Here is a 13,745-nt window from a genome sequence, read left to right as displayed (position 1 = left end):
CTCCTGCCTCCAGGCCGAATGTCCACTCTCTGTACCTGAAGCATATTCTCACCTTCTTCATCTGTCTAAATCCTACCCGTGCTCTCAAGACACATCTCAAATATCATTTCAAATGTCAAATCACAAGCAGGGGAAGGGGGGTGGAGGGTGGGGGCTGGGAAGTTGGGGGTGGAGGATGGGAGGTGTGGGGTGTGGGGTGCGTGATGGGGGGGCGGTGGGGGGTTGGGTTGGGGTAAGAGTGGGAGGTGGGGGGTGAGGGGTAGTGTTGGGGGATGAGAGCTGGCGGGAGGGGAGTTGGGGTGGCAGATGGGGGCTGTGCATTGGGGATGTGGTGAGGCAGATGGGGGCTGGGTGTGTGGGGTGTGGGGTGGCAGGTGGGTGGCGTGTGGGGAGTAGGGGGTAAGGTTGGTGGTGACAGGTAGGGGAGGGAGAAGAGGGCATAGGGGGGATAAATGGTGATAGAAGGAGACTTGACCTGAAGCCAGTGAGCACACAATGCGATATACAAATGATGCATTATAGAATTGCACACCTGACCTATGCAATTTTATTAATGAATGTCACCCAAATAAGGTTGATTAAAAATAAATAAAAGGTGGGTCTTTTGAGGTTGATTAGGTTATGAGGGTGGAGCCCTCGTGAATAGGATTAATACCCTTTTCAAAGATATCCCATGCTAGACTTATCAGGAGATGCTTTTATATGTTATATAAATGTCTAACCACTATTTTGTACACTTGAAACTAATATTGAATGTCATCCCTAATTGAAAAAAATTAAAGAAGCAAATTTTAATAAAAATGAAAATGCAAATCAGAGTGATCTTTAAAAAATATAAATCAGATCATTACACTCTGTGCCTAAAAGCCTTAAGTGCTCCAGCAGGGGTCAGCTCTCCAGACAGAATCATGCCTGTGAGGGTGTTACACTGCTGGGAGAGGAATGCCCTGTCTTCTTCCTCCAGTAGCTCCCTTCACTGCTCTGGTGATGTGTGGCACTGGTGCAGGGCAGAACTGTGCTTCCTTGAGAGTGAGCTAAGCATCACTTTGGCTGCTTAGTTATAGTGTGGGAGCAGACACACAGAAAATAAGTTTAAGCCTTAAAAGTTCTCACAGCATTTCAACCCTCCAAACGGACCTCTATCCTCCCTTCCCTACACTCCAGCCAGCCTGGCTCACCCAGCCTTGAGGAAAGAAGGCAGGGACAGTGCTGCCCGGGAAGCCAGTGAGCATGCATCTGGTCGGAAGTCTGGAGAGAGCTCCAGTTCTCTTAGGACAGAAATGGAGGGATGAATCTGCTGAAATCAGCCACCCATGAGGGGATTCTACTTTTCACTACGTGATGGCTGGATTGCACCTGCATGATGCCACCATGCTCTCGCTCCCCTGTGGGGATCCATGAGTCATCTACAACAGGAAGCAGCTCTCTGGCCTTTGAGAATCCACAGACCTTCTGCAAAGCCCTTAAGCTCACACAGCTGATCTCAGACTACAGATTCCAGACACCTTCAATCCTGGGAAGCAGCCTCTTTTGACTTTTTCATTCTCCTCCTACAAACAATGCCAGGTCTGCGTCTTCTGTACACTGCTCAAGGATGTGTGAGGACCCAGGGGGTGGCAGCTGGACCTGATATCCCCTGGGACATTTGCTGAGTGGCCTCAGACCCAACACTGACACTGAGCTTGAACCTGCATCCATCTGGTGAGCACCACTCACCTCTACCTGGGGACTCCCTGAGAACCTCCCTCATGCAACTTGAGTGCTTCCAGAGACTCTTTCATTAACTGAGACAAACAGGCACCCGGCAGATGGAGGCAGACAGGGAGGCAGAACATGGTGTGCTCTGGGGCTTTTGCTGACCTGCCCCCAGGCTCAATGCTAGTCAAAGCCAGCTTTGGTGCCCTGCTTGGACCTTCCTGTGCTCACTGGGCCTCAGCAGAGGCAGTCACAAATTGTGAATTGCTTTGTAGATGCAAAGAGATTGCCCTGGGAGAGTCACATCAAGCATCTGACATTGTTCAGCACCAGAGTCCCTCCCAGGAAGCCCCAGGAACAACAAGCCGATAGCCAGCTTCAGAGCACATCAGAGAAGGATACAATTAGCCTCAGAAGTGGCAGATCCAAAGAGAGATCTAGGAAGGCACCAGACCCCGCTGAGATGAATTGCGCTCCATGTGGTCAACACCTGTCAGCAGCTCATACACTACACTGTAGGCAGGGTACACTGTGGTCACAGCCAACTAGCCTGAGCATCGAATCACTACATGAATGGGCCAACAGCCATCAAGAATCAACTGCCACAGGAAGGTTCACAAAACACACACGGGACATCCCTGGAGCACTCAACTCAGATGAACAAGAAGAAATTGCCACTGGGTTCCACAGGACTCCTACTACACGAAGCCACACTACCAAGACCTGGATTTTAATACGAAGAAACAAACACACAGAGGCAGCCAAAATGCAAAGAAACATGCCCCAAATTTAAGAACAGGGGACACATCCAGAAAAAATGCTAAACAAAGTGAGGCAAGCAATATTTCAGATAGTTAATTTAAGTTAGGTGAAGAATGGATGAAATCATTGGGAACTTGAAAACTGATAGTAGGCATGAAAAAGAACATTTAAGCCATATAAAAGATCCAGTCAGAAATAAAGAGTAAAATCTTTGAAATGAAGAATACACTAGAGAAAATAAATAATTTGATAAGGAGAGAATCAAATTAGTGATTTGGAAGACAAGGTCACAGAAGACAAAAGCAGCAAAAAGAAAAAAGAACTTTTAAAAATGAGGAATGTTTAGGGGACTTTTGGGACAACATGACACATTAACAACAACCACATTATAGGAGTACAAGGACAAAAGAAAGGTTAAGGGACTACACCATATTAAAAGAAATAATGACCGAACACTTCCCTAACCTGGTGAAGGAAGAGACACACGTCCAGGAAGCACAGAGTCCCAAACAAGATGAACCCAAAAAGGCTTGACACCAGGACACATCATCATGACAATGACAAAGATTAAAGACAGGACATCTTAAAAGCAACAAAAGAAAGACGGTCAGTTACCTACAAGGGAGCTCCCATAAGACTGTCAGCTTATTTCTCTACAAAAACATACCAGGCCAGTAGGGATTGGCACAAAATATTCAAAATAATGACAAGCTAGGACCTTCAACCAAGACTACTTTACCCAGTAAGGCTGTCATTTAAAATTGATGGAGAAATAAAGAGCTTCCCAGACAAGAAACAGCAAAAGAAGTGTGTTACCACCAAACCATTAGTATAAGAACTATCGAGAAGGAATAAAAGGGAAACAGAGTTAAAAGAATAAAACATATCTACAAATAATCACTTTAAATGTAAGTGGCTTGACTGCTGCAATTAAAAGACATGGTAGCTGAATCGATAAGAAATCAAGAACCATATATATGCAGTCAACAAGAGACCTATCTCAGAATGAAAGACATACAGACAAAAAGCAAGGGGATGGCAAAAGGTATTTCATGCAAATACAAATGAGAAATATGCCGGGGAGGTAAACCTAGAGCTGACAAAACAGAATTTAAAACAAAGGCTATATTGAGCGATAAGAATGGACACCACAGAATGATAAAGAGAGCAATCCAACAAGAGGATATAACCCTTGCAAACATGTATTTCTTCAACATAAGAGCAAGTAAATGTGTAAATCAAATCCTGATGTACATAAATGGAGAGTTCAACAATAATACAGACGTAGTAGGGGATTTGAACAATCCCACTGGCATCAATGGCTGGATCTTCTGCACAGAAAATCAAGAAGCAAAGAGTGGCCTGGTGCTGGACTCTGCAGCAGCAGCAGCAGCAGCAGCAGCAGCAGCAGCAGCAGCACATATAGTAAACCTGGAATGATGCAGAGGAGATTAGGGTGGCCCCTGCGCAAGGGTGACACTCAAATCAGTGAAGCGTTCCCTTCCCCCTAGCGTGTGACATGCTCCCCTGGCTCCCCTAGGCTCCCCTGGCTCCCCTGGGCTGGGGCCCCTGCGGGTGGGGGTGGAGGGAGATGGGCGGGGGCTGGGGGGGGAGGGAGACGGGCGGGGGCTGGGGGGGGGAGGGAGAAGGCGGGGGGGAGACTTGGGCCCTGACCTCCTCCTGGGCTGGGGTCCCTGTGGGTGGGGGCAGAGGGAGATGGGCAGGGGCTGGGGGGGGAGGGAGATGGGCGGGGGCTGGGGGGGGGAGGGAGAAGGTGGGGGGGAAGACTTGTGCGCTGCCTCACCCTTGCACAGGGCGGCCTCACACCTAGTCTTTAAAAAAAAAAAAAAGAGTGGACTGAAATAACACAATAGATCAAATGGATTTAATTGGTATCTTCAGAGCATTTTCACCCTGAAGCAGTAGAATATACATTCTTTTTAAGTGGACGTGCAACATTATCTAGATAGACCACATGTTAGGGCACAAAAACAGTCTCAGTAAATTTAAGAAGATTGAAATCATATCAAGAATCTTTTCTGATCATAACTGTATAAAACTAGAAGTCAATTAGAAAAAACTGACCTACAAGTGATCTATTACTGAATTGTACACACCTAAAACCACCCATGCCCCAATAAATTTATTAACAGAGATAAAAGCAATGAAAAGCAAAAATGAATAAATAAATAAAAATTTGGGGATACATGGTGGTGAGAATTGCATGTCAATATACTTGATGTATACTTAAATGTGGTTAAAACTCTAAATCTTATATTTATTTGACCACAATAAAAATTAGTAATTATAGGATTAAAAAGAAAAAGAAAAACCTATAAAACACAGAAAGTCTTGGAGGCTAATTAACATGTTACTAAACAATGAATAGATAACAATGAGATCAAGGAAATAATGAAATAATACCTTGAAACACATGGAAATGAGAACACAACAATCCTAACGCTATGGAGCACAGGATAAGCAGTCCTAAGAGGAAAATTCCTAACATTACAGGCCTACCTCAAGAAACAAGAAAAATCTGAAATACATCATCTAACTTGACACTTAGAGGAACTAGTGCAAAAGAAAAACAAAGACACCATAAAGTGAGAAGAATAAAGAAAATAATAAAGATCAGAGCAGAAATAAACAAAGCAGTAAAAAACAAACATGAGATCAATGAAGCTAAGGCCATTGTGTGTCAGTGGTTAGAGATGTGGTCCACGGAACAAAGGATCATGCGTTCGATTCCCAGTCAAAGGCATGTACCTGTGTTGCAGGTTCACCCCTGCCACCTGTTGAGGTGTACATGTGCGTGAGACAACCATTTGATGTGTGTGTCTCACACTGATCTCTCTCTCTCTCTCTCTCTCTCTCTCTCTCTCTCTCTCTCCCCCCTCTCTTTCTCCCTTCTACCTCCCTCCCTCCCTCCCATATCTCTAAAAAAAAAAATCATTGGACAATATATACTAGGTGAGAATTAAAAGAAAAAATAACTTCTCAACAAACGCAGGTGCTGGACTGGATGGCTTCACAGTGCATTTCATCAAACAGTCAGAGAAGAACTAGCACCTGTTCTCCTCAAACTCATCCAAAACACTCAAGACAGGGGAAGCCTCCCAAGCTCATTTTATGCGTCCAGCATTCTCCTAATCCCAAACCAGAATAAGACTTTATAAAGAAAAAAAATTATAGGCTAATATCCCTGATGAATGTAGATGCTAAAATCCTCAACAAAATATTGGCAAACTGGATCCAGTAATACATTTAAAAGATTACACATCAGGATGAAGTGGGATTTATTCCAGGGAGGCAAGCTTGGTACAGTATCTACACATAAAAAACATGATACATCGTAAACAAAATAAAGAATCAAATTCACATGATTACAACAATAGACACAGAAAGCATTCACCAAAACACAACACCTATTCATTATAACAACTCTCAGTGAAAATGTGAATAAAGGGAATTCACCTGAACATAATAAAGATCATGAAGAAAGAAGAAAGAAAGAAAGAAAGAAAGAAAGAAAGAAAGAAAGAAAGAAAGAAAGAAAGAAAGAAAGAAAAAGAAAGAAAGAAAGAAAGAAAGAAAGAAAGAAAGAAAGAAAGAAAGAAAGAAAGAAAGAAAGAAAGAAAGAAAGAAAGAAAGAAAGAAGGAAGGAAGTGGAAGAAAGAAGAAAGTGAAAGAAAGGAAGGAAGACAGGAAGAAGTTGAAGAAGATACAAATTAATAAAAGCACATATGGTGTTCAAAGATAGGAAGAATTAACAACGTTCAAATGTCCAATGACGTAATTCAGAGAGCTACAACAAATATCACAAAAATTTATATGGAAGTACAAAAAAAACCACAAAAAACACCAAAAAACCCAACACACACACACACACACACACACACACACACACACACACACACACACAGACAAAACAAACAAAATAAAACCAAACCAATAGAGTAATCTTGAGAAAGAAGAACAAAGTGGGAGGAATCATTCTACCTGATAACAAACTATACTACGAGGCCATAGTAATAAATATAGTATGGTACTGGCATAAAACAGACATAAAGATCTGTGGAACAGAACAAAAAGTCCAGAAATAAACCCATACATTTATGGTCAATTAATATTTGACAAAGGACACAAGAATATACAATGTGGTAAAGATAGTCCACTCAAAAAATGCTATTGGGAAAATTGGGCACATAAGTGGAAAAATAAATGAATGCAGACTACCTTCTTACACCATATTGAAGAATAAACGCAGAATGGATTAAAAACTTGAAAGTGACATTTGAAACCGTAAAACTTCTAGAAGAAAATAAAGGCAATAAATTTTCATAGAAATATTTTTTATTCTGATATATCTATTTGGGCAACAGAAGCAAAAGAAAAACTAAACAAATGGGACTACATCAATCTAAAAAGTTGTTGCACAGCAAAGGAACCACCAAGAAAATGAAAAGACAACCCAGTGACGGGGAGAACATATTTGCCAATGATACATCTGATAAGGGTTCAATATCCAAAATTTATGAAGAACTTAAAAAACTCAACATCATAACAAAATTAAACAATCCAATTTAAAAATGAGCAAAGAACCTAAACAGACACCTCTCCAGCGAGGACCTGCAGATGATTATTACACAAAAAGATGCTGAGCATCACTAGTCATTACAGAAATGGAAATTAAAGTCACAGTGAGCTATCACCTCCCATCTGTCAGAATGGCTATCATCAATAAATCAATAAACATCAAGTGCTGGTGAATATGTGGAGAAAAGAGAACTCTCGTGTACTCTTGGTGGGAATGCAGATTGGTGCAACCACTGTGGTAAGCAGTATGAAGTTCCCTCAAAAATTAAAAATAGAACTGCTTTATGACCTAACATTTCCACTTCTGAGAATATCTCTGCAGAAACCTGAAACACTGATCAGAAAGGATATATGCAATGCTATGTTCACTGCAGCATTACTTACAATAGCAAAGATTTCACAGCAGCCCAAGTGCCCAGCAGCAGATAAGTGGAGAAAAGGCTGTGGTACATTAACACAACGGAATACGACTCACCCACACACACAAAAAGGAAATGAAGGAAATCTTACCTTTGACAACAGCATGGATGGAGCCGGTGAGTATTATGCTAAGTGAAATGAAGTAAGCCAGTCAGAGTAATACAATTTCCTTATGGTTTCACTTATATGTGGAATCTAATGAACAAAATAAACTACAATCAAAATAGAAACAGACTCATAGGTGCAGAAAACTGACTGAATACTGTCAGAGGGGAGGAGGTTGGGGGACTAGGGGGAAAAGGTGAAGGGATTAAGCAAAGAAAAGACTTATAGACACAGACAGCTGTTTGGTGATTATCACAGAGAGAGGGGTGTGTGTAGAAGAGGGCTTAGAAAGGATAAATTGTGATGGAAGGAGACCTGACCTGGGGTAAGAGGGGAGGGAGGTGAGATACATAATTCAACATACAGGTGATGTATTACAGAACTGTATACCTGAAAGCTACATGATTTCATTACCAATCTCACCCCAATATATTCAATTTAGAAAAATAGGCCATTGTGGCACATGCTACAACCGGGATGGACCCTGAAGACATGATGCTCAATGAAATAAGCCAGTCACAAAAGGACAAATAGTGTGTGATCCCACTCACATGAGGTCCCTAGAGCCATCAGAGTCATAGAGGTAAGATGGAGGGTACCAGGAATGGGGGAGTGGATGCAGAGTTGTTGTTTAGTGGGGACAGAGCTTCAGTTGGAGAAGATGAGAACAGTGATGGAGCCGATGGTGGTAACGGCAGCACAACAATATGATTGTTAAGTTGAGTTAAGGACCACTTAACAGCACTGGACTGTGCTCTGAAAAATAGGTAAAATGGTAAATTTCATTGTGTATATATTACTGTGATAATAATATACCAAAAAAAAATAGAAGGCACTTTCCTGGGTGTGGGAGAATCCGGTAGAGCTGTTTTCTATCGGCCCAACATGGGTGGTTGGGTCACTGTCAATATCCTGGCTGTGAGATTTTTATAAGATATTATTGAGGGAAATGGGGTCAGATTCCATGGGCTACCTCTGCGTTATCTCTTATAAATAATGGAATCTACAATTATATTTTTAAAAGGTTAAAAAATAAAAGGGGCGACAACCAGATTTGGTTGTCTTGCCCCAGGGAATCTGGTCCAGCAGGTCCAGTTGGGGTCAGGGCTGAGTATAAGGAATTGCCCACAGGAACTGGTGGTCAGTGGGATTGAGGGCCACCATCCAGACCAGTGACCTACACAGCTAAGTTCTCATCCCATCATGAAGCTTCCACAGCTTTTAATACAGCTGCTGTGTCTCAGCCACCTCTAATGCGATCACTCGGGGGAACAGCTCCTTCACTGTGCCACCTGGTTTCTTAAGGGAGCTTCAAACCTTTTAACCATCTCAAAAAACACAACACGGGTAGTGCAATCCTCCCACAGTGACCCTCTGCTTCATTAAACCACATCCACCAAGTGACAAGGATGGGCCTTTTGTGCCATTCCAGGAACGCTGGGCCAGGGTCTCGTCGACAGAGCAGATTCACTTCTCCGTGCCTTGGTTGGGACCTGGGTACAGGGCCCAGGAGTGACCCAACCCAAGGACAAGGGTGAAGGAAGGCAGCATTGTCCTTGGAAGCAGGTGCCTTTTAATCATCTACAGATCTCAACTGTAGAAAGATACCTATGCCCTGTTAAAGGTCAGGAAAGATAAATAGTTTTTCTCTTTGTACTCGACAGAGTGGTGCTCAAAATGAACTAAAAATAATACCCTGTCTTCATATGCTATCTCCTTCCACAGATGGGTCCAATTTTCCTGTCAACTTGAATGTGAGATGGAAGAAGTAATGCTGGTGGATGAAATCAACACATCCCTATTTTAAGGGGTGAAACGTAGATGAGAGACGGAGTGTCACTCATTAAAGGTTTGGTACTTACTCTGTGGTCAAGTAGGGAGTTTGTAATTGTCCATCCAAACCTGTACCATTAGGGTAATAATGTAGGGCTGTCATGAAGGCCTTTTCAGTGTCTGTACCCCATAAAATCTTGCTCTTTTTGGTCCATGATGTGGGCCAGGGAGCCACCAAAGCTCATCCTCTGCACGCAGTGACTCAGGGCTCCAGGGCTCCCCTGGCTTGTGGATTTAGCTGGCAATGAGCACAGCTCAATGGTGTAGAGGTCGGACAGATGAGTGGTGTCAGGATGGCCTGGTGTCATGGCTATCCTTGTCTCTGGCCAGAGCTGATTCACATGGTGAGAGAGGCTCAGAAATGCAGAACAGCACAAACTCCTTGCTACTTGGCACACAGGGCAGCACACTCACCCTCTTGTTCCTTTACCTGTGCAGCCAGCCAACTCAGTCACCTTCAGGAAGAACATCCAGAAAGAATAATAAAATGAAAGTACCTCATGCCAATCCACATAGCACTTCCAAGTACTAAGAGTAAAAACTCACTGTCCATGCATTTCTACAGAAAGGCTACTTGCTGTCCAGACCCATATTCTTGCTCTTTTTTCTTCTTCTCAAAGAAGAAAACACATCATTCTGGAGCCATCGAGATGGAGCAGATCAATGGCCAGCTGTCCACCCAGTGATGTCAACCATGGTCTCAGAGAGAATAGTATCTGCGGACTCCAGAGAGAGCAGCAGTGGGCTGAGTGGGGAGAGAATTGAGAACTTGACCAGTGACCAGCACGGTGGTGAGCTGATTTGTCTTGAAGGCAGTGAGTCTTAGCACTGCTCTGTGCGCAGGACGGGAATGACTCAGAGAGGACTGGACCAGGGGCCTGTTGGAGCCAGAGTGGCGGCTGCCCAGGACCCTTCCCCCTTCTCTCCTGGCCGGGCCCTGGACTCCAAAGTATTGTGGTGACTCCTGATTATTTTTCTTCTTTTTCTCTTGCCAGTTTTCCTTGAAAACCATCCTGTTATATGAAGCTTCCACACAGCTCATGGGTGAAGAGGAGTATAAGGTTCTGAGAGAACCAGAGCTTCTAGCAGAAGGACCAGTAAGGTGGCTGAAATCCAGGGAGAGAGGAGCTGTGGGTGAGCTGGACCCGCACAGAGCACACCCTGGAGGCCAGCATAGGCTCTGCGCATGCTGATGCTGAGGTCACCCCCAGAGCTGCTGAGACACAAGTGACTCTGAACTTCATATGCTCCACAGCCTTACACAGGGGGCTCTCACCTCTGACACTCCGTGGTGGGAAGACAGACTGTGGAGCCCCGTCCAGCAGGGGCAGCACATCCATCACCAGCCTCCTGTGAAGTCTGGAAGGAGAAAGGATCTGCATGTGAAGAGGCACAGGGCTCAAGTGCAAGGGGCCAGGGCAGTAGAGCCCCAGCCTGCAGACCCACCACACCCTGCACTTTAGTTCCAAGTACAAGCTCTTTTTTGCAATGGTAACAATTTTAGATTTGACTTTGAAGAAAAAACCCAAATTACATTAGAGATTTCAATTTTGGTTTGTCACATCTTCAGTACATGTTAGCTGAACCCATTGTTGGTAGTCATTTCACAATGTAGGTGAATCAAACCATCCTTTTGTCTGCCTTAAACTTATACAGTGGTGTATATTGATTATTTCTCAATAAAGCTGGGAAAAATAAACAGTGCCTTAATAAACAGGAAAAAAGTGGTTATAGATGCAGTGGAATGAAAACACTATAACTAAGAGAAAACAAATCAGGATACACACATTAGAAATAGTATCATCTTGCCCTGGAGGCGTGCTCACTGGTTGAGCCTTGATCTGTGAACCAGGAGGTCATACATGGAGTCCCTGTCAGAGTGCATGGGTCTCCATCCTTAGTAGGGGGCATGTAGGATGCAGGTGATGAATGATTCGTTCTCATCATTCATATTACTACCTATCTCTCTCCCTCTCCTTTCCTCTCTGAAGTCAATACAACATATATTAATATAAATGAATTAATAGTATCACCTCAAAAAGGTATCTAGATATATAAATGTACGAAAGACAAAAGGAAATACTTTGAAACGTTGACAGTGGTTAACCTTGGATAGTGGAAAGAAGTGATTTACTTTATACTATTCTTTTTAAAATTCTAATGATCCTATATTATTTTGATAATGAAAAAAATCTTCTAAAAAACATTTAAGTAACTTTTTTTTGGTATAAAATGCAGTTTGCATCCATGTTCAGTGACCATCCACTTATCTTTGAGAAGCTTAAAAAGTGCTTTGGGTTGTGAAATATACTTGAAAATGCATTCTTGCACTCCAACAGCTCCTGAATGAGAACACTGGGCTTTGGAAATGCTGGGTCTGCTTGGAAAAAATAATGAGCAGGGGTTGGAGGCACGGTAGGGGATGGGGCGGGTCAGCAACCCTGAAGAGAGGCTCTTAGGCAGGATGCCTCAGGGTCCACAGCTCAGGCTGTATTTGAAGAATTCCTCATTGGAAGGCTGATATCTAGAGTAAAGTTTCAGATTTGATAAACTTAGGACATGAGCCACAGTAACTTTTTTTAAAACGGTTTTTGCCGTTCTTATTGCAAAATCTATATATATAAAAGGCTAATGTGCTAAGGATTCCACCACCTGACCACTCGCTATGAAGAGCACTGACCACCAGGGGCAGACGTTCAATACTGGAGCTGCTGTGACCTGAACTGGCCATTTACAGAGGAAGGGCACTGCGCACCCAGAGTCCACAAGCAACACTCCGCTTTTCCCAAGTGGGACACAGGCCCCGCCACGAACCCATGGCACAAAGCCCACAGGCCAGCCCAGCACAGAAATGGTGGCTGTGGGCACCAGGTAATGATGTCACATAGTAATGCCAGGCTTCCTCTCCCTAGTGACTAGCCTCCTTGGAGTTTCTTCACCCATTTGCTTTATAGCCAGGTGCAAACATTTTACACTTTAACCAAATGTCTTTGAAGTGTTTTCATGTGCCTCATCTCATTTGATCCTCACTGAAGTCCCGGAATAGGTAGAGAGGAGACTTGGTAGAATCCTGTTTTTATTTCATTAGCCAGAAAATGGAGGTTTATAATGTTTTAAAAATTGACCCAACTGAAAAGAAGCAAGAAATGGTAGAACCTGAACATGACTTCAGGTTTTCTCACTGCACGGAATATAGTCAAACAGGGCTATAGTTAAATATTTCTCCCTTTGTTATCTCTGCATGATCCACAATAATAATCTACTTTCATATTGGTATTTATGCTGTTTTGCTGGCAATATCCTGAAAAAGAAATTGGGGCACTTCACTAGGCTGGAAAAAGTTTACCTAATCAGAAAGCAGGTCTAAGTAAGTGAGTATATATATATATATATATATATATATATATATATATATATAATCACTGGCGCCAGTTGCATGTGTTTCCATCTGTCATTGTTGATCGTGAATTTGGTATACACTTCTATTATTGAGAAAGGGCAAATAGTGATCTTACAATATTTCTTCTAATTAATTTCCTTTCAATGTGCACGAATTCATGCACTGGGAATCTAGTAATTAAATAATACTATCAAGACTCCTAAGAGAAACATATACAGAAAAGATTTTTAAAGGATTCAGATCTCCGAAGTCACAGCTCTAATGTTCTAACCTCAACTGGGTCTATAGAGGCCGACAGGAAAAATAGAATGAGCACTTGCCCTGGGTTCTCATTTGATCTCTGCTATTAATAGCTTGTGGTCTTGGGGATTTCACTTACCCTTTCTGGGTCTCCTAGCTGCATCTATAGGATGAGGGTAATATTAGACCTCTTAAATAAGGTTTCTACAAACGCTTCAAAAAATAATTGTAGGTTCAGATTTCTACAATGTTCCTAAATATCTCAGCAATAATAAACTTTTCCTTGTTTTAAACTTTGTGGTACAAAACTTCACAAAAATGTAAACACAGTTTTATAATACTACTCATTTCAAAAATATACAATCTCTATAAAACTTATCCTATAACATTTTGGTAGATACTATTAAACATTTCTTAGTAACTGTACTATAACCCAAATTCGTAAATTTAGCATTATCTTTTTAAAAGATCAATTGCATATTTTTTGTATTGGTGTGAAAAGGCTCAGAAAATACAGATGTGTTGAGCACTATATGTCACTTGTATTAAAACTCAACAAGTAACTTTCCAGGTATGGAAAACTTCAGCTGAAGCCAATTTTTGGGGTGTAAAAATCAACTCTTGTAAACATCAAATTAAAATGTGGCTGTATTTTCTGCCTTAAAAGTTAAAAAACATAAGAGTTGTTATT

General features: G+C 42.3%; 2 non-coding genes across 2 annotated transcripts; both read left to right on the top strand.

The window, feature by feature from the left end:
- Nucleotides 1–877: 877 nt before the first annotated feature.
- LOC132214041 (small nucleolar RNA SNORA74) lies at nucleotides 878–1,080 on the top strand. The gene has a single exon (XR_009448141.1). It is a non-coding gene; the product is annotated as a small nucleolar RNA SNORA74 (small nucleolar RNA).
- A 2,781-nt stretch (nucleotides 1,081–3,861) lies between these two features.
- On the top strand, nucleotides 3,862–3,965 carry LOC132214012 (U6 spliceosomal RNA). Its single transcript, XR_009448117.1, has one exon. It is a non-coding gene; the product is annotated as a U6 spliceosomal RNA (small nuclear RNA).
- Nucleotides 3,966–13,745: the final 9,780 nt, after the last annotated feature.

Source organism: Myotis daubentonii, chromosome 12 (assembly GCF_963259705.1).
Source record: "Myotis daubentonii chromosome 12, mMyoDau2.1, whole genome shotgun sequence".
NCBI classification, from domain to species: Eukaryota; Metazoa; Chordata; class Mammalia; order Chiroptera; family Vespertilionidae; genus Myotis; species Myotis daubentonii.
This window is presented reverse-complemented; position numbering and strand designations above follow the sequence as displayed.